Source organism: Pinus tabuliformis, chromosome 6, assembly GCF_031772625.1.
Source record: "Pinus tabuliformis cultivar Carrire ecotype Pingquan chromosome 6, CPIR1, whole genome shotgun sequence".
Lineage (NCBI taxonomy): Eukaryota > Viridiplantae > Streptophyta > Pinopsida > Pinales > Pinaceae > Pinus > Pinus tabuliformis.
Window position 1 is genome coordinate 519714731 of NC_142292.1, and position 21477 is coordinate 519736207.

General features: G+C 35.0%; 1 pseudogene; it reads left to right on the top strand.

Annotated features, from left to right (window-relative positions):
• The window catches only part of LOC149259591 (kinesin-like protein KIN-14R), a 38799-nt pseudogene extending 17720 nt beyond the window's left edge, over nucleotides 1–21079 (top strand).
• The last annotated feature ends 398 nt before the right edge of the window (nucleotides 21080–21477 follow it).

Sequence of the window (21477 nt, forward strand, 5' to 3'; positions counted from 1 at the left end):
CAGATCATGATTTACACTAGTATAGGAGCACAAACTTCCTCTACCCAATCACCTTCAACCACTGGAACATCTTCTTCCACAAAAATACCTATAATGGCCCAAAGACCATGGGAAAATCCAGGAGTTGTTCAAATGGAAAGACCATTGCATCCCTTACCTTCTCATCCATTGAAATGGTTGCCAAAGTTCGATCCCGATGATGGTCTTGTTGCCAAAGAACATATAAATAACTTTATGTTGTGCATAAATCTAAATGGAGTTGTTGAATAAGATGTAGTTGTACGATTATTACCTTATACCTTACAAGGATCAGTAGGATCCTAGTACTTTTCATTACCATATGGTTCTATTTATTATTGGAATGCATTTCAGGAACAGTTCCTAATCAATTTTGGAGATGACTGCTCAATGACTACTCTTCTCAATTATCTCTCAAACTTGAAATATGAATCTAAAGAGCTGATTAAGGACTTCATTTCCCATTTTAATAAGTTATTGAAAAAAAAGCCAGTGGCCTCCAGGCCAAGCATTGAATTTCAAAATGAATGGTACATTTCTTCTCTTCCCTCGAATGCAACTATTTTTGTAGATAGAGTTGTCAAACCAACTTTGGTAGAAAACATGAAAGAAGCCATAGCTGTGGAAAAAAGCATCTTAGCTTTAGAAAAGAAGAATGAATTAGAAGAAAGAAAATCCAACAAGGTCACTTTCAGGGAAGAATCCAAGAAGAAAGCACCTAAAGATCCTTTCGATCTTGAAGGTCTGCAAAAGGTACTCAAAACCATGTCCAATGAAATGGTCGACATTAAAAAGCAGGTAGCTCTAGGAAATCTTTTAGACCTTACAAAATAAACCCTTCCTCTGATCCTAAACCTCCAAACACAATATCAAATTCTGAATTAGATGTGGAGGATGAAGTAGTGTTAATAACTGAAGAACAAACCGATGACGAAGAGGCAATTGAAGGACAAGGAATGTGGGATTCCATTCTTCCTTTGTCAGATAATGAAGAATTAGAAGAAGGATTACCTATCACTGCTAGAAGCAAGAGCATTGTTGATTTTCTACAAAAAAAATAAAAAATAGAAATCATCAACTCCTGCTCCCAAAGGTAAATCAATAGGTAATAAATCTTCTCCCAAACCCACTCAAACAACTCCTCCTCAATCCAAATCTTCATCTTCAGCTAAGACCCTTCTAGTATCTGATGAGATGGAATACAACATCATAGAAGACATGAAGAAGACTTGGGCTAATCTCACGTTCCATGAGCTTAGAAAACTAAAACATCAACATAATCTATTGCTCAAAGAATTAAAAGCAGTCCCCACTTCCCCTCTTGTTGCTACTATAATTTCTCAAGCTGCTCAAGAAATGGGTAGGCCTCCCAGTACATCATCAGACAAAATGAGTTCAACTGATGTTTCTTTAATAGGTGGTAGATCTAAATCCCATACACCTCCTTTTCTTTTTACTTTTGAAGTTTTCAATAATAATTTGCACAACTGTTTAGTAGAATCTGGAGCCTCATCCAACATTTTACCAAAAACTATTTGTGCAAATTTGAATGTCCAACCCGAGAAATATGTTGTTCGCATAGTACAGTTAAGTCAATCTAAAGTCGAAGTCATAGGAGAAATAAATCATTTTACCATTAGACTATCATCAAACCCGAAAGTATGTCAAGTGATTGGCGTTCTTGTGGTCGACATCCCTAACTTCTATGGCTTGATCCTTAGTAGAGATTGGTCTGAAAAGCTTCATGGCTATTTCGCAACAGACTGGTCCGATATGTGGCTTCCTTATGGTAATAAGCCAAATAAAATAAGGGTCGACCGTGAGAAACATTTAAAGTATATTATCACAGAGCTAGAAGGAGAAAATGAGCCAGTATCATACAGTAGCAATATCATTGGAAATTATTCAGTCGAATCATTTCTCAGCAATTTTAATGCAAATAATTCACCCTTTTTGGAAAATTTTGTTACATCACAAATAGAAAATTATTCTCAAACAAATTCTTTTGAATGTATAAATTTTGTAGATAAACCTGTAATCCATTCTTTATTTTGGAAATTATTTTTTGATGGATCTAAATCTAATGACGGAGCTGGAGTAGGTTGCATATTGGTTAGCCCCAAAGGCGGAAAAACTATGTTGTCATGCAGACTTGAATTTGAATGCACAAAGAACACTTCTGAGTATGAAGCATTAGTTCAAGGGTTGTATAAAGCCATTGGCCTTGATATCAAATACCTTCAAGTATTTGGAGATTTGGAAAATGTAATTAAATAGTTGAGGAATACTGTTCACTCTCTTTCTAGACATTTTAATCATTATCAATCACTAGTCCAAGACCTCACCTCACATTTTACAGCATTCAACATTTCCCCAATTCCAAGACTTTAAAATGAAAGTGCCGATATTTTGGCTAACATTGCATCCAAGCTCATACCGCCAAGAGATTATAGTCCTGATCAATTTTCTATAGAATTATTTTTTAGGCCTCCTATTCCCGATAACATCACCAATTGACGAGTTTTTGATAATGATCCATATATCATAAATTTTTTAACATCTGAATCCTCTTATGATGACCAGATAATAGATAAAGATCATCATGATAGCCAACTTTAGCAAGAAATAAGTGTAAATCCCATACCTAAATCTATGGTTAAGCTGGAAGGCTTGTATGATCTTAAGGAAATATTCAAGAAACCAACTAACTCGAAGATCCAAAGTTCAACTTTGATGTTTGAGTTAGTTAATCTTAGAACTAACCTTAAGCCTCAAAATATTAATCTAGGTCTTGGTCTTACATTCGATGAAATATTAGCCTTCATTCATTTGTTGAAGATATATAAGAATGTTTTTTCTTGGAATTATGATGATCTTAATACATATGATACTTACATCAATCAATATACCATTCCTATGATATCCAAAGAGAAGCCTATATAGAAGAAGTTGAGAAAGATTCACCCAAACTTAGAAAATCAAATCAAATTTGAACTGAATAAACTTCTCAAAGCCAAAATAATTTTTCCTATCATACATTCAAGGTGGGTTTCTACCTTAGTCCCAGCCACGAAAAGAATGGTGATATTCAAATTTGTATAGACTTTCGCAATCTCAACAAATATTTTCAGAAGGACAACTTTCCATTGCCTCCTATGGAACAGATACTGCAATTAGTTGCAGGATCAAAGTTGATGTCTTTTCTAGATGGATTTTTAGGTTATAATCAGATTCTCGTACATCTAGATGATCGACTAAAGACCACATTTAGAACCAAATGGGGAACATACGCTTACCAAAAGATGCCATTTGGATTAATCAATGTTGGTGAAACATTTTAGAGAGCCATGGATATAGCTTTCAAAGGTTTGGTAAATAAAACGGTGGTAATTTATTTAGATGATATAACTATGTATTCAAAAAAGCGCAGTAATCATTTAAAGGATTTGAAACAAATCTTTGAATGTTGTCAAAGATATGGGATTTCTCTAACTCCCAAGAAATCGTTCTTTGCTTTAAGTGAAAGTAATCTTCTTGGATTTATTGTATATAAAGATGGTATTCACATAGATCTTGATAGGAAAAGAGAAATTTCTTAAATCTCTTTGCCTCATAATAAAAAATGCATGCAATCTTTCCTAGGTTAGACAAATTTTGTCAGAATAGTTGTCCTTGAATTTTCACGAATTGTTTTACCCCTCCAATGATCAAGAAAAAATATGTTTTTAAGTATGGGGGTTTACGCGGTGCATTATATTAGATATAATTTTGAGATTCAACTGCGTTAAGTAGGTCATTCACGTATGACCATTTCCATGAGAGGTAGTCATAACTGACTAATTTCTCGCTATTTTTGAATAGTTCACTTAGCACTCATTGCATCGGGTGATGCTCACAGGGGTGAAGAAGTGGGATTGAAACTAGTGAAATGAATCACATAGCGTCAATCATCAACTGACCTCCCGGGAAGTATTGGTTACTGGATGCAAGCCAATGACCTCTCGGGAAGTCCTGGTTATCGAATGCAAGCCCAGGAAGTGATGATTGACTCTATGTGATTCATTTTACTAGTTTCAATCCCACTTCTTCACCCCTGTGAGCATCACCCAATGTAATGAGTGTTAAGTGAACTATTCAAAAATCATGAGAAATTAGTCAGTTATGACTACCTCTCATGGAAATGGTCATACGTGAATGACTTACTTAACATGGTTGAATCCAAAAATGATATCTAAAAATTATGTTTTTAAATGGGGACATACTGAGCATGAAGCTTTTAATATTATCAAACAAGAAATTATAAATGATCCCTCTTTAGCAACTCCAAATTTTTCTAATCATTTTATTTTATACACTTTTGCTTCCAAGACATCATATGTAGTTATACTGACACAGGTAAATGATGATAAAGTCGAAGATCCAATTTCTTTCTTTAGTTCCAATTTGCAGGGGGCTGAATTAAATTATTCAGATGTTGAAAAATAGGATTTTGTTGTTTTCAAATCAATAAAACATTTCAGACCCTTTCTTCTCAAAACTCACACTAAAGTAGTAGTTCCATTCTCAGCAGTGAAAAATTTACTAATGCAAAGAGAAGTAGGTGAGAAAAGAGCAAATTGGGTAACAACACTGTAAGAGTATGACATTAAGATTAGACCAACTAAAATTGTTAAAGGTCAAGGTTTTTTTAGAATGTTAGCTTGAGCATCCAATTGACAAACATCAAAGTATTCATGTGATGATATACAAATATGTTGGGTAAACCTGAACGATACTGAATCTAAATATGTTGATATCATATTTTATTTGAAAATGGATATGCTCCCATGCAGCTCAGCTACAAAAGAAAAAGGGCTTTGAGATTAAAATCCAAGCAATATGAGATCATCAATGATGTTTTATTTAGAAAGAATTATGATTCTGTTTTACTTATATGCCTTGAAAAATCTAAGGCATAGAAGATTTTGCAGGAACTCCATGATGGACCAGTTGGTGGAAATTTTGGAGGAGACACAACAACGCATAAAATCTTGCATGTTATTACTGGTCAACCTTATTTAAAGGTGCACACGAATATGTAAGGAAATGCAAAATTTGTCAAACAATTGCTGGAAGACAGAGGAAACTACATTACCATTACAATCGATCAACATTGAACAACCATTTGAGCTATGGGGACTAGACATAATAGGTGATATCGTTCCTCACTCTTCAAAGCAACATAAATATATCCTTACAGCAACCGATTAGTTCACTAAGTGGATAGAAGCAATTCCACTCAAGGTAGCCAATTTTGAAAACATCATTGAATTTATTGATCAATTTATTATTACTAGATTTGGCTTACCAACTACTCTCATGTTTGACAATGCATCCTATTTCACAAGGAATGTTATGACATAATTTTCTCTTAAAAGAGGTTTTAAGCTTAAATATTCTTCTAACTATTATCCTCAGGAAAATGGTCTAGTTGAATCAACAAATAAAAATATCATAAGAATCATCAAACAAACTATTGATCAAAGTTAGAAAAATTGGAATAAATCTTTAACATTTTCTCTATGGGTGGATCGAATAACAATGAAGGCCTCAATAGGAACTTCTTCTTTTAATTTGGTCTATGGGAATTGTTATCACAAAATCGTGTACTAAGGGCTGCTACTTAGCAAGATCTCATGCAACTATTTCAAACCAGGCTTTATACTAAGGCTTAGCCTCCTTAGTCAGAGAGGGCTCTCTCACAGATTTTTGATATGGATTAATAACAAGACAAGATGGCTAACTCTTCAAACAGTACATGAAAATAAGCTGGTTGGAACAACAAAATAACACCTCTTCCATTGGGCTCATGGAGTCAAACACCTCTGCAATAAACTATTAACTACTTAATCATGGAAGCCAAGGCATATAATGTTTAAACCCTCAGAACATTTCTCAAAAAGAACCTCAACTCATAAACATACACAGGAAGTCTGAGCACTAGGTGAATTCAGAGTGATTGCATATTTAGTGAGCTGTAAAACATAAAGGATAAAAACAAAACCACATATATTCTGAGCATTTGAACACATGATGAATCTTGGGAAGAAAAAGTAATCTTCATATTACTGTCAAAAGTCTTTTACATAAGCTGATATAAAAACTCTGTTTTTTCATAAATCTCCAACCCTACTTACATCAGAGTTTTCACTATATATAGGAAAACCAAAACTAAAACTACCTTGAGTCTCCTCCTCAAGCATGAGGGGAGAGCTCGATGATCATTAACTAACCTTATCTACTTTCAAACAAACTTATTAAATACATAAGGTATTGTGCTGTAAATACACAGAGTCCTAATTACATTGAAAGTCCAACTCTATCTCCTCGTATGCATGATGCCTTTCTTGGATCCTTGACAGCTGTACATTTTCTGTTGTGGCTGAGATATGTTGGAGGAACATTCACTGAACGAGCTGGTCTCGGGTGCTAGCTGTGCAGATGACTCATTAACTAGTAAACATGAGTACCCTATTTTCACGGTCCCTGTCTCCCATTCTTCTTTACTATTTAAAAACCACGCTCCAAGCTCTTTAATCCTTCAATAACAACGCATAACACCATATGCCTCATGATCTGGATGCCTTGTGGACTGAATAGGTGTAAAAACCAAAAATCCCGGTAACCCTACCAGAACCCTAGTAATTCGGTCATAAAGTGCCTTTAGGAAAACTTTAGCAAAAAACCAAAATATTTCACTTTTTCTTCAAAACTTACACCTGTCATTGTTTGAATTGCTTATAATAGCCTTGTATGATCTCCCTCCTGTCCTCGAGGCATTCCTTTCAAAATTCGCTGACCTCATCATCAAATTTCATTGTTTTCTTATAAAACAGCATCTACAGTAGTTTCGTAGCGCGCTACGAAACTACTGTTTTTGTCAAAACAAAACATATTTATCTTGCAGCGCTTTCTGCTTAAACTCATGATTTCTTCAGACATTTTATACAGGTGTTAGGGACCTAAATAACTTCAAAATGATGGAAGTTGAACCAAAATTTATCAAAACTTTGAAAAGTACCTTTCCTCTTAAATCAGTGAGCTAGTTTACCTAGCTTCTCCTTCAAACTGCTAACCTCTTTCTTCAAAGCCTTATTTTATGATCTCAGGCACATGTTCAGCTTTCTTATGAGTTTTTCTTGCTTAAGTGCTGGTACCATCCACGAAAATACATCAGACCCTGAGCTAGCTTGCCCCAGTAGACTTGTGCTGCCTTTTAATACAGCCCTTCTATAACTAGCATATCTCATTGCACGTTCTCTAGAAAAACTCTTTATCTGAGCCACCTCTTCCTGGGTTTTTCCTGCCTGGTTCTTGATAGCTATGACATTCCCTCCTTGGCTAATAATAACCTTTTTACTTTTGTGTTTACTCCTGGCTGCATGCACTATTTTAGTCAAAACTTCAAGAAACTCTGTACTAGGCATTTTAACAGCTGCCTCTTCTTTATGCACTTTCTCGGCTTCTTTCATTTGTCTTCTTGTAATTGGCATCCGTGGCTTGAACACATATTCTTCACTAGGCTCCTCAAACTGTAACCTTTTCGAAGCCTTTGATTGCTTCAGGTTCTCTGGTGAGGATTGGGTTAGGTCAATGTGCATTGGTTGCACTGGCTGGTCCTGCTCAAACTCCATTGGCTCAATCTGCACTGACTGATCTTGTTCAAGTTCAATTGCTTCAAGTAAATCAGTTAAACTAGCTTTTGACATAGGACTTTCTTCAACAGCAATTGACTTACCCTTCTCCTTGCTTAACTGACCTCTGGTTTTTACTCTTGATACCTTTTCAACTTCACTTGGTGCAGGTGCATCCTTCTTCTGTTTGACCTTCTCTTTTGATGATGATTGAGGTGTCTCCTTGATCACCAAAGGCTTCACTGGTTTCTTCAACTTGGTTTTGGACTTCTTCTGATCTTTCACCTCCTTTCTGAGCTCAGCAAGAGTAGGCTCTTCAATTGCTTTTTCTCTTTCCCTAACAGGCAATGGAGTAAGGCCTGTCTTGCTCTGAAACCCAGCCATAAAAATAAAGGAGTCCCAATCCTTACCAATCCTCTGCAAACCATCTAACACTAACAACTTCACCAAACCATGATGGAACAGTGATGTTTCACAGTCATCTTTTTTCAGCTGAATTTTATCACACATTTTACTTAGGCTTCTGAACAAGTAGAAAGGGATATCAATTGATGCTTTGCCTGTGAAATGTAACAAAAGTTTAAAATGATATGAATAAACTTTGTTATACCTCCCTTCGCATGTTAAATATTTTTGGATGCATGTGAGGAGCAGGGCAAAATGTTCCTTCACGTAACTCCTTGGCACAGCTTTTGTGAGATCCTCATTTACATAAGGCTCCTTCAAAAATTCCTTACAGGGGCTCATGTCGAATTTAAAATTTTTGAACCATTCATGTCCACCTCTAGGAATCTCAGTCGCACTAGAAATGGCTTCTGGGGATACAGGGAATTCTAGCATTGACACCTTAGAGTTTAAACCAGTAAAATTCAATGCAAAAGCTTTTGTTACCTCTGCGTGCCCTCCTTGCAACTTCTCACAAAACCTCCAGCAACCAGCACTTTTAAAAGCTCTTGCCACACCTTCATCTTTTAACGTAATATCAAGCCCCTCCGGTTCTGTTCTTTGGCACCTACCGGATCGATGTTCCCTTTTCTCCATTTTACTTTGAAAACTTTCGGACAGAGAGCTAACAGCAGCTTCAACTCAGAATGCAACTTCAAACTTTGGAATGCAGGCTCGCTTGCAATCAGGTCCTTTTAAAAGAAAACTCGGGCTCCCTTTGCGCTTCAACAGTCTTGTCATACAAGCAAGTCAGTTTATGCACTAATAACAAATATCATGACACTACCATACATCATAAAATCACTTTGAATGATGTTTATGTGCGTGGTTCTGAACCTCATGGCGGAATGATGACCCATAATGACCTGGAGAGGACATCAACTGACAATATATGGACGGACCTAATGACTCATCCCCCCAAACTTGACATTTCAAGAAAACGCGCTGCAGAAACCCCGAATCCCCGATTCCGTAGCGCAAACAGTTATAAATAAACAAAATTCGCTATGAAATGGCTGGTAGATGACATGCTACGAAAAGGCGGAAACATCATTGCGCTGCCAAATGGGCCAATCAGATTGTGCTGCGAAACTGCGCAAAGGACCAATGACGCAAACAAGACAAGACATGCCTTAAAGAATTATGATGGAGGATGACTAACGGTTTTTGAAAATGATTCACATCAATACCTTTTTAAAACATGATCCCTAAGTAACACACATAGGACTATAACCATTTGACACACATTTTTTGACAATGAATTTTTTTTTTGTTTGGGAAAACATTATGTACATGAACTGTAGTACATGGACTGAAATTCTAGGTGATAACAGGAATGAAGTTGTCCTTCCTACAAATGTAGCTCTTGTTTCTCTAGCCCTAGTTCAATTTATTAAAGAAACTCCTTCCTCTTCTATGCAATTAAGGCAATCACAAATCCTCAAACTCGAAGAAGAAAGAGATAAAGCCAAGATCATACATGCACATCATCAAAAGTTGGTCAAATCTTCGTTTGATGCAAATTCTGTAAGTCCTTAATCCTTTCAACTCAAAGACTTAGAATTGAAGTGGGATAAAGCACACGAGGAAAAAGGTAAGCATACAAAATTCCAAAGAATGTGGCTTGGCCTATTTTAGATTGTGGAACAAATCGACCCATCAACGTTTCTATTGCAAGATTTATCAGGTAAGACAGATTCTCTTCCTGTTAATGGGAGGATTTTAAAGAAATTTTTTTCATAGAAGATAATCTCGTTTATCCCTTGTACACTATCGCCTTTAATTTTCCTTCGAAAATAAAAGTTAAATAGTATTTACTTTTGGCCTTTCAATAAAAAATATCTTTTATATTTTGATTTTTCTCTTGTATAAGTAGAGATTGTTAAGAAGATAATTATGACATTTGAAAAATAAGCTAAGTTCTGTCTCTTTGAAATTTTCTTGTTTTCCACCAAAATCAATTATCCTTTGTGAAACCTCAACTTTATAAAGAGACCTTTGTTCTATTAGCAATCAAGAAAAGTATCTTTAACAAAGAAAAGATTTTCTGTAGATAAACACCTCTAACTCTATACTTGTCATTCAGAAACTCTTAAGGAGTCAATGATTCTCCCCATCTAGTAAATTTTTCTCTTTTTAGAGTTTAATTCTAAAATATACTAATACTTCAAAGATAATAGGTCTCATTTAGAGTCAGCTTACCATGTTCATAGGGAAATAATAGACTGACATTACCAATACTGCATATCAAAACAAGGTAATGGCTTGAGATTATTTTAATCAAAAGACAAGGGGTCTCATCATGAGCCAGCTTGTTCAATTGAATTACAACTAGTGAATGGCATTGTCACTTTTTGGCCACCAAACCAAGACAATGACTTCTAAGTAGAAAAAAGGAAAATTTTTAGAAGAAAAATAAACCGTTTAAAAAGAAAGAAAAGAGAATAAGTATATGAGTTTGAATTTATCTCTAAAAATTGCACTCTTATCTGGATGGGATACTGAATAATTTATGGCTAAAAGATAACCCTTTCAAGGCTATGGACACCTACTGGCAACAAAGGCTCTATGTGTGACAAACGAGTACATCTAAAAGCTAATCTACAAGAGCCCCCTGCTTTATCTTTAAACCAAGTAAATACTGATATAGAAAAAAGAGTTTTCATTTTGAAGAGGATATCAAGTGGATAAGAATTAGGTGAGTTTTGTTTTATTATTCAGATTAATGTTACTTATCTTAAATTTCATGAATTTTCTATTTTCTAACTATGTTTATTTTGGAATTTTTAGAAGTTTCCAAAAACTATCAGAGACAACTGGTTCTTCCAGTGAATCGCCAATTGTTTATTGTTCAACAACCCCCCCATTTATTGATTTAATAGTTAATATCCTATTGATAAATGGGGACCCTTACAAAAAATTCTCCAAAACTTAGCCCTAAAGCGCTTCCTTTTTGAAATTGTTAGAAATAAATTTTTAAATGATATAAGATATCAAGGCAAAACCATTTACAACTAGAAATTGTCACTTTATTGCATAGAGATGGATCATGTGTGTCAAAGGTTAATTAGCAAACCAGGATTTGTGAATTTGATACAAAGGGATCACCATAATAAACTTAGGATATCATTAAAATTTCCATTTAAAACTAAGACTTAAGGTATTTCATCTAGAATAAAGTGCCTATCACAATCACATATTGACATTCATGAAAATCACAACTAACAAAACCTTTAGAATATGTGAATTGCGATATTGCGACTTAACAAGTCAACACTCATCGCATCGTAGCACTTACTCAAAGGCCAATCATGTGAAGTAAGAAAATTTGAGAAACACGATACGACCCGAACCCGATGAAAGTATGCAACAAATGTTATAAATTGTGGTTAAGTCCGATGCATAGTAAAAGGTCATTTTATCCAATAAATATTCATTCAAGCAAAGTACGCTTCAAAAGATAAAAGGTACGCCACTCATCACATCTCGCAAAATTATTAAAAAAATATGAAATAACGCATAAGCAAAAATACGATATTGCGATTTGCAATATTGCGATAATTTTTATCATAATTGCATAATCGGTATTTCACGCTTTAAACTCATAACATTAAATTTTTTCCTCGCACGTTTGCAATGAGATTACTTAAATGAATAATAAAGGCCACGATAAAAGATCTTAGTTCAAAATTAATAAGTTCTAATGACATTTATGATTATAACGGCTCGACGTGATTTGATATCGTTCATCTGCGTTTTCTAATAAAAGCATATTCCTTGTCACCTTTCAGAATTAACTGTATCATTGAGTTTTCTTTGTCATTTTTGCACTGTGTTTATCTGATAATATCCATTGCTTAATTGCAGGGAACCTCTGAAGAAAACAATGTTGGAAAATATGGAAAAGAAGGGAAAATCTACGGCATCTAAGAATCATAAATGAGACCACTTTTCTCTGATACCACCTGTAGAAAAGATGGAGGAAACACATCATGGGAAGCTATGTATAACCTACTGGAAGAAGAGAAACCCAAGCCACAGGAAAGGTGACAACTGATGCCCAAGAATCATCTGACGCTTCTTATTTTGAAGGAGTGTGTTCATTCTTACACAGAATTGCAGCAAGTAAGATATTTCCATACACAGATATGGTAAAATGGGTGATTGATGATGAAAATGTCTCAGACAAAACTTTCAAGAATAAAAGACAAGAGGTCATGGGGTCTTTCATGGCAGACAATCTGCGCCAAATGTACCAGCTACCAGAGCCTCAAAAGCTCTATAATAAAGATTTCCTTGAGAATTTCGCCAAAGAAAACGAAGAACCATTGGACGTTACATATACCTAGAGGTTAGGAGGAGGAAAATTCAAATGGGACAAATCCAGTATGTACCCAATTGCATCCCTCTCTGCACCACATAATTTTACAACTACAATGATGTGTAGATTATTTGGTAAAGTTGATAGTACCAAATTTTCTATAGAATGGCTTCCCTTAATTGATGCAGCAATTAATGCAAAACTTACGAACTGGAGTTAGATTTTATCAAACAATTTAGAAATGGCTATTAGCAAATATAGACAAAAGAGAAGTGTTTCCTCAAGAATTTCCCCTCCTTTTTATATGAGTGGTTACGTTATGGACACCATTTGTTTTTTTCCTCAATTTCCAAACATAGGATGGAAGTGGACTATAAAGAAACCTCTCCCCATCCATATATACCATAAAATATTGTGGGAATCCCAATTCCATCCCCATTTTTACAAAATCTGCCAGGGTATTACGATGCCTCTTCATAAAAAGATTTTTGATAGAACGACCCCTAAATTTTTTGAAGAAGCCAAGGTAGACATCTTGCTAATTGCTAGATGGTTCTGTCAAGAGACGTTCACTTATATCAGAGTTTTTGGGAGTATTTCTTCTCTGAGTATCCTCCCATATTATGTCCTAGACAAGCTATTGGCCAAAGAGATAGCCTACTAGAAATTAGGGGAGGGTAGTTTAACCAAGGCCTAAGGGAACAGAAGAAAGCCATTTGGCCAGTATTCCATTACAATGTAGTGCTTTCGCACTACATGTCTATGGGCATGCAGTAAAAGAAGCAAACATTATTATGTCTTTGAAATTGGCCATAGTTCTAGGGAGATAGTATGAAACAAATCAGGTTGCTAAAGACTTTACCACTATGGTTAAAGTAAAAAAGTTTACTCATGATGAGGATGCCTTTGATGACCTATTTCAAGGAGCAGAAACCTTTGCACGGGTCCTACATTCAGCATCATTACAGTTAAGCTCAGATGATTTTAATGTCTTTCATGTATATAGGAATAAGAGATTGTTAAAGGTCCCATTGGACCTATTACAAATTTAACCAATAAGTGAATCAACTCCTAGCGTAAGCCTGGAGGGAGGTTCAAAAGAAAATTGTGATGAAGAAACCCAACAGAAGTCAAATCACAAGTCAGAACACACATAAAAACAATCTCAGAATGGAGGAGGAGATCCTAATAAATATTCTTAGAAATATACAACTGGAAATACTGAGGAAACAATTGAACAAGCCTTGGCAAAGAAGCAGACAAAAGTTTCTTCCACTTCGGCTCAAACAGGAAAAATTCGCGTCATCAACTTAGACAAGGAATGGGAGAAATTCAGTCAGAAGCTTCAAACTGGCACAAACCATGATGAAACATATGAATTACAAAACCCCAAACAGGCTCATCGCAAAGCAAATCAAGACACAATAGAGCAAGGGGCTATAGGTACTCAACATATTAAGGTTATTCCTGCTTTTCCTACTCCGAAATTGTCTTGAGAATTGAAGAGATACCTCCATTAGATATATTATACAGTCCTACTCATAAGAATGTATTTAAAATACAAAGGAAGAAGAGGAAACTAGACACCACGGTTGTTACAACTCTAGATAATTAACTAATGGATGTTGTGTGAACGTACACTCCTATTGACCCATCAGAGAATCTCACGAAGATGTCACAGTTTGCAGGAGCTTGTACCACAACAACCATCGATAAAGCAACATAAGTACGAATGCTACTAAAAGAAAAAGAACATAAAATTTTGCTGCTTGAACAACAATTAGAACAAGAAAAAACTAATCAGCAAGCATAACAACAGGTAGCTCAGCTTCAGAGGGAATTCGAGTAATTAGGGTAAAACACTAGGCCAGCTTATCAGAAAGGGATTCACATATTCATCAAATGCAAGCCATGGTGGATAAATTAAAAGATAACTCGCAAACTGATGAATTCATCAAAGAAGCAATCAAGCTCAATTCCTTATTAATTTAGCAGGAAGAAATGTTCTATCAGAAAATCTCGCAAATTAATCCTTACTGTGAGACAAGTGATAAATTGACAAACCAAGTAATTGATATGAGGTTTGAATACGAAGAAATCCATAAAAAAATTATGAATTTATCACCTGGAAAGAGTTTGAGGAGGAAAGAAACGTTGACCTATAAAAATAGAGGAATCCCACAAAGATATTCTATTTATAGATTGGGATTCATGTTGAAACAGGAAGAAAGGGCGACAACGATAGAAACAAGTAGTATAATAGAATCTGTTAATGAAAACCTTCATAGTGCCAACCTTGTCAAAGAGTGCATACCAAGGTTTCTACCAAATGTCAAACCACTGGAGCAACAATGGAAATAGACAGCGCAGGACAAGGAAGAAGCAATTAAACAACTAATCAAACTGGATTGGGAGACATACTTGCAGTTTCTAGTAAAACCACACAACCAATGGATGACTCTGCGGTGTTTAACAACCTCTACACAAAAGATGGTGCCAGCTTTGTCAGATGCCATATTTGTTGGGCAGTTAAAATCCACAATCAACCAGCCACCTCAGCTCAAACCAATGATCGACATTTGCAATCTCAGAGATCACGTCAACCGATTAATTTAGTTCAAGTGAAATGAGCTAGTCATTAGTTTAATTCTATTTTTAGTTTTATTTTTTCCCACTTTGAGGAAGGTTGTTTGAAACCTCCTGAGCTATTTTTGTAATAATCTATTTTTGAAGCATGTATTTTAGTATTTAAACCCCTCTTATTCATTTAGAGAGGGGTCCAGAATTTTATCAAAAATACTTTTCAAGACATTACACTTCTGTATTTTTGGGAAGGTTTTGATGAAATTAATGGAACATGATCTGTTTTTTTGTGAATATTGAGTATGCTCTACTGAAATTGCACTTATACACTCTTAGAGTGTGTTTGATTGGATGAAAGTGGATCAATGTTGTTAATCCCATGAGCGGAACCTTTAATATATGGTACTTTTATCGTATGATTGTGTTTTATTTATGCATTAGCAATACTTTGTTTTGATTTTTTTATGTGTGAAATTCTGAATTATATTTTTGCATTACTACACTTTTTTATGATGTTTCATCTCTGATTCTATCTTGAATACATGAACAATTACCCTATGCGATATAGTTCTCTCAATTTTTTTGTCTAACTATTTGTCCGATACAATTATCTTGAATGATTTCATTTCTTTTGGCAGTTGAATGATCTTTATTACCAATTTCTTCCAGACATCTCTGTAGATCGCATATATTATTTTATTTCCGGGTATATTTATAGCTAGATAATGTTAGATTAAAGATATATGCATGTGTTTATTATTTAGATTAGATTACAATTAGTTGAATCATTTTCCATTATATCTTAAATCATCCCCGATAACATTATCAAATCAATCCTCTCTGGGAAATTGGTCCCATTATTCCCAGTCGGTGCCACTATACCAAACGGAAAAAGAGTTGCTTTTAAGGTACAGACCAGGTGGTTATCCCCCATGTTGTCGCAACAAATTTCGAGGCCTCAATAGGGGGCACAACCACTTAACAACTGCAAGAGCCTTTCTCGTTGAGGGAGAAAAGCCTCTAGGATGTTATCCATCCTCCATCATTTCCAACCACCTTGCTGGTTCCACTCCACAATCTGTTGCAGTGAAACTCGCACTACTTTCCAAGAATATACAAAGGTCCTCCAAAGATTGATTAGAATCCAAGGATTGAAGGCCAAGAATTGAACCAGTAAATATATAAATAGTGGCCACATGTCCAAGGATCTTGCTTAAATATTTTGTGATTAGGTCCCTAGAGGAATTGATCAATCGCCAAATGGGGAAGCCCGTCTAGGGGCCAATTAACCAACTCGGTCATTTGATGGAGATATATACTTAGACCTAAGAACTTGTAATCATCACTGGTTCAGGTTTGTGACATAGATCCAGTAAATTTTTGCACCTATAGCGATATTTTCCAATCTTGTGTCCCTAATCCCCAATCCACCATGCTACTTTGGAGCTCTGACGGTTTTCCAATTTACTAAGTGATATCTCTTGGTTTCCATTTTTCCACCTTCCCGCAGAAATTTCCTGATGAACATGGCCATTTGGTGAAGCACACTTTTGGGAGCTTTTAGAGTTGTGAACTGATACAGGGGGGTAGCCAAAAGGATTGACTTCACCAAAATTTCTCTACCCACATTATTGAGCCAAATTCCACCCCGGTTTACAATTTTGGATTTCATTTTATCTTGCACTTGTTTCCAAGCATTTGATGTGGCTCGACCCAAAAATATTGGGATCCCTACATAGTTGAACTCTTGCTAGTCTCTGATAGCTTTAAATCCTACAATTTCCTCAATTTTTTTTTTCTTTTTTCCTTGTAATATTCTAGTTGTACATGTGGCACTTATTTTCACTCGTAGCTCCCCCCGAAGCATTGAGAAATTTATCCATAATATTTTTAAACATCCTAGCAATAGTGGTAGAAGCACGTCCCATTAATATAGTGTCATCCACAAACTGTCCATGGTTTATGCTTTTGATGCCTTCTTAGAAACAGATCCCCAAGAGGTTGAGGGAGGCCCGTTGGGATTCCAAAGATCTACTCAGGGCATCAACCATAATTATATAAGGAAAGGGTGAGAGGGGACATCCTTGTTGGAAACCTCTTCAAGCTTTGAAGAACCCAGTATCCTGGTGATTCACTAACGAAGCAATACAAGGGGAGTCTATAAAGAGATATATCCATATTATGAAGGTCTCATCCATACCGAGTTTACAAAGAAATTCCGCCAGGAAAATGTGTCTAACTCGGTCAAAGGCATTAGCCATATCCAGTTTAATAATCATGCTTTAAATGTCAAACTTTTCATAAGCATCTTTATCTCAGCTTCTTTCGTTTAACTTGCAATTGGTTTTTCTTCTCTTCCTTTGCATTCAATTTTTCCTCTAATTTTGTGGAAAATACTTTACGCTTCTCAGCTCTCTCATTACATCTAAAGATGAAAACAGCTCCAGAAGGAGCACTACCAGACTTTCCCTTAGAATCTTTGATTGATTGTTCACTTGCAGATGAGGAAAAAGTAGAATGAGCATCTTCCTCTAGCTTTGTATTCACTTGCTTGGGAGGATTCACGTTCTAGTCATTTAGATGTTTATTTTTAGATAGCAAAGGATTGTAGGCAGCTTGTGTATCTAGTTCACTAGCATCTTATCTGTTTTAGGAACTGAAGAAGATGCTGTATAGGAACCAAAACATCCTTATTTCAATTGTTCACGTTATATTCTGGATTTTCACTATTGAAATCATACTCTGTTTATAAGATATCTCCAATTGGCTAGAAATTTTTAAAAGAACTTGATTTATCAGTTCTTGAAAAGCTCGAACAATAGTGAAATGATTTCCTTTTCTTGGGGAGATCCAACTGAACCTTACTACCATTATAGATTTTATCACTTGGGTAAATTGATCTGATATGCTTAGATATTGTAATTTGATGATGCAGTCCAAAAATCAAATTGCAGATGGTAGGAAGTTCTGACTGTCTCAAAAGTATTCTTTCATGTTGCTATAGGCAATGTGAATGGAGGATTTTTGAATGCTCAATTATAGATAGCTAGGAATGATGAAAACTTGGCACATAGCATATTGAGAGATGTTGGCAGAGCCATCCTTGTACTTATTTTAAATACTCTTGAGATGGATTAACATTACTTCTATTGATTATTTTGTAAATTAGAAGGAAAACTCCAAAATGTATAGCAGAGTATGAAAGGAAGAATTAAGAGCTTACTAGGGAGTATGAATTGAAGAAAAATGAATGCCAAGAGGCTTGCATGTCCCTTAATGACCCTAATTGTCAAAATGAAAACCTGAGCACTGAACTCAATAACATGTCATTTCATGTTGAATGTCTAGGTGGAACAAATTGATCTTTTTTTTCTTATTACTGATAAGCCAATGAATTAGAATTATCTTATGAAAAAATTTCCTTGTTACAGATCAAGTTATAGAAGGTAAAACTTCTCAATCAAGGGAGCTTCAAGACACATACCAAAGGCAAATTTTTTTTTGGGCTTCATCAGTTCAAGACTTGAAGGCTAAAATTCAAATAACTTTGGTATTGAATAATACTGGCATACAAATTTAAGTTGAGTCTTCTCCCTGTACTACACCTCGTCAGATATTCTATGAATAATCTTGTCAAATACTTGGTAGCAAATATTAAAGAGAGATTATAATAACCTTTCAGGAGAGGCACATAAATGTGCCATTTCTATCCCTGACATTGCTGGGATGACATCTGTTGTGTAATCTCTAGGTAAGTGATAGATATTTTGTTTCTGAGAAAATCATTGCTAACGTTTTATTAATTTTTATGAAGCTATTAAGTTTTGTTGTGTGAAGACCTCAAGAAGAATTTCAAAAAAGAGACAATGTAAAGGAAAAGGCTTTAAAATAAAGTGTTGAATCTTACAGGAAACTTGCTAATTGAATTCTTTTTATGCATTACATAGGGATTAGCAAGTTAGATAATGTGATTTTCAAGTCTTTTTCAGGAAACATTAGAGCATTTTGTAGATTTTGTCCATTAAGTGATGGAGAAATATCAGCAGGAGCTTCTGCAGTGGCAGAATTTGATACAAATAGAGACAATGAATTGAGCATCCTATTAATGGTTCTTCAAAGAAAGTGTTCAAATTTGATCGTATTTTTAGTATTTACTAATCAAGAAATTCAAGGCAAGATGTACAAAATAATATTTTTTGGATCTGAAATTTATTATTAATAAGTACGCAAATTCATTGATTAGAGCCATTTCCATGGGCAGTGGTTGTTTTTGTCGATATTGCACTAGTTGTCATGTCAGTTTTGGATAGGTATAATGTGTGTATCTTTGCGTATGGGTAAAATGGAACTGGGAAGACATTTACCATGGAGGGAACACATGATGATAGGGGAGTAACTATCGAACATTGGAGGAGATATTTCATGTAGCTAATGAGAGAAATGGATTATTTAAATACGATATCTTAGTAAGTGTATTGGAAGTTTACAATGAGAAGATTCATGATCTACTTGCATCCCCAACTCAGCTAGAGCATATTGTTAAAAAGTAAGTTATTTTTTTCTTGGTGTTTAACTTCATTTCTAGTTTCCTGAATGAAGATGAGATAAATTTGATACATATATTGTTCTATTCTACGAAACAGTTTTAGTATATTGAATTGAGAATGAATTTGTGGTCTGTCGTTAGGCTTGAAGTAGATCAAGGTAGCAAAAGGTGTCCATCATGTTCCAAGCCTTGTTTAAGTACAAGTACACACTATGAATGAGGTTTGGATGTTTTCCAAACTAGAAGCAGTGCAAGGGCTATTTGCTCTACCAATTCTAATGAAAATAGTAGTCGTTCTCATTGGTGTGCATTCTTTCATCATGGATCACTTCATACTGCTACATAAAATGGATAAATCGGGATAAATTCATTAAAGAACATATAATAAACTTTCCCCTATGCTACAACTTATTGGGTAGTTATGTTGAATCAAAAATATTTACTAAATTGAGCCAAACACTACCAATTTGTTAAATAGTTGATAACCTGCTTAAGAAATTATCAAAATTTATCTTATAGTTTATGCGAGAGAAAGTACTTATCTGAATAGTTTAAGACCCACTTGAAGAAAATTGCAGTATTTTATTTTTTCATGTGAGAATTACTAGATTTATATGACAATATCAACCAGTGAGGCAGTTCTGATTTGTTTGTGTTTTTCGCTCTAGTAACAAGTTATTGAAAGTTTGTGATTTCAATGTTACCATCCACAAGGTACTTTGTGTGATGGTAAAGGGAGAAAAATTAATCAGCGGGGAATGTACCAAGAGCAAGTTGTGGCTCATTGATCTACAAAAAAGTGAGAGAATAGCAAAAATAGATGTTCAATGGGAGTTCCGTATGGAAGCTCAATCTATCAACGAATCTCTTTCTATTCTTGGTGATGTTATATCTATGTTAGCATCCAAAAACAACCACATACCCTATAGGTTTGTTGCCTTGCAACTATCTGAAGGGTTCAAAAGAGTTTCACTATTATTCATTTGTCACTTCCTTTTACATATGCTGTCTCTTTTTGAAATCATATTAGAGTAATGACATGACTGTTTTTTTTGGTGGTTTTAGGAATTCTAAGCTTACAAATTTTCTCCAAGATTCATTAGGTTCCATTCCAATACATTTTCCCTTCATGTGGATTTTCCTTTAAGTTCATTGAAATTTTCCACCAGAGTGAGGGGCATAGAACTAGGTCTAGCATGGAAACAATTTGATTCATGTGAGCTTTTGAAGTATAAACAAATGGTACTTTCAAATAAATTGGTTTTATATTGCTAGTTAGCATACAATTAGAATGATTTTGCATGCATATTTTTAATGAGTATTATTATTGAATTCAAAACATTCCCCGTACATTAAGCTGGTTAGGCTATTCCTGAAAGTGTGAATGCCTTTGTGTGGTTTGAGAAGGCCAAACAAGAAGGAAAGGTAAAGGATGACATGATGTCGAATATGGACAAGAACATACAGAACTTGGATATGAAATTTAAGGATTGAAATTATGATGCTCGAGAACTGATCAAATAGGCTGAAATACTTCAAGTAAAGGTTATGAAGGTTGAAATGTTCTTAGAAAAGGTCTGCAATAGGCTTGTCCCTTTTATTGTTTTTAAATTGCATATTATTATAATGTAAAGAGCCCTGGATATAATCTTCAAGAGACGGTAATTCTTATTTTCATTTTTTATTTAACTTTATTTTCAAGTGCTAAAGATTTCATTTGTTTGGTTCACTGTATTAAATTAAGATTTTTCCTAATATTGCTAGTCATGCAGGTAAAGGATCTTGAAGCACAACTTGAGGCCAAAGTGAAAGGGCAACAATTACAGACACAAAAAGAACTAGAAGAACAACTTGAAATCAAGCTCAAAGAGCAGTTAAAATGAAGAGAAGGA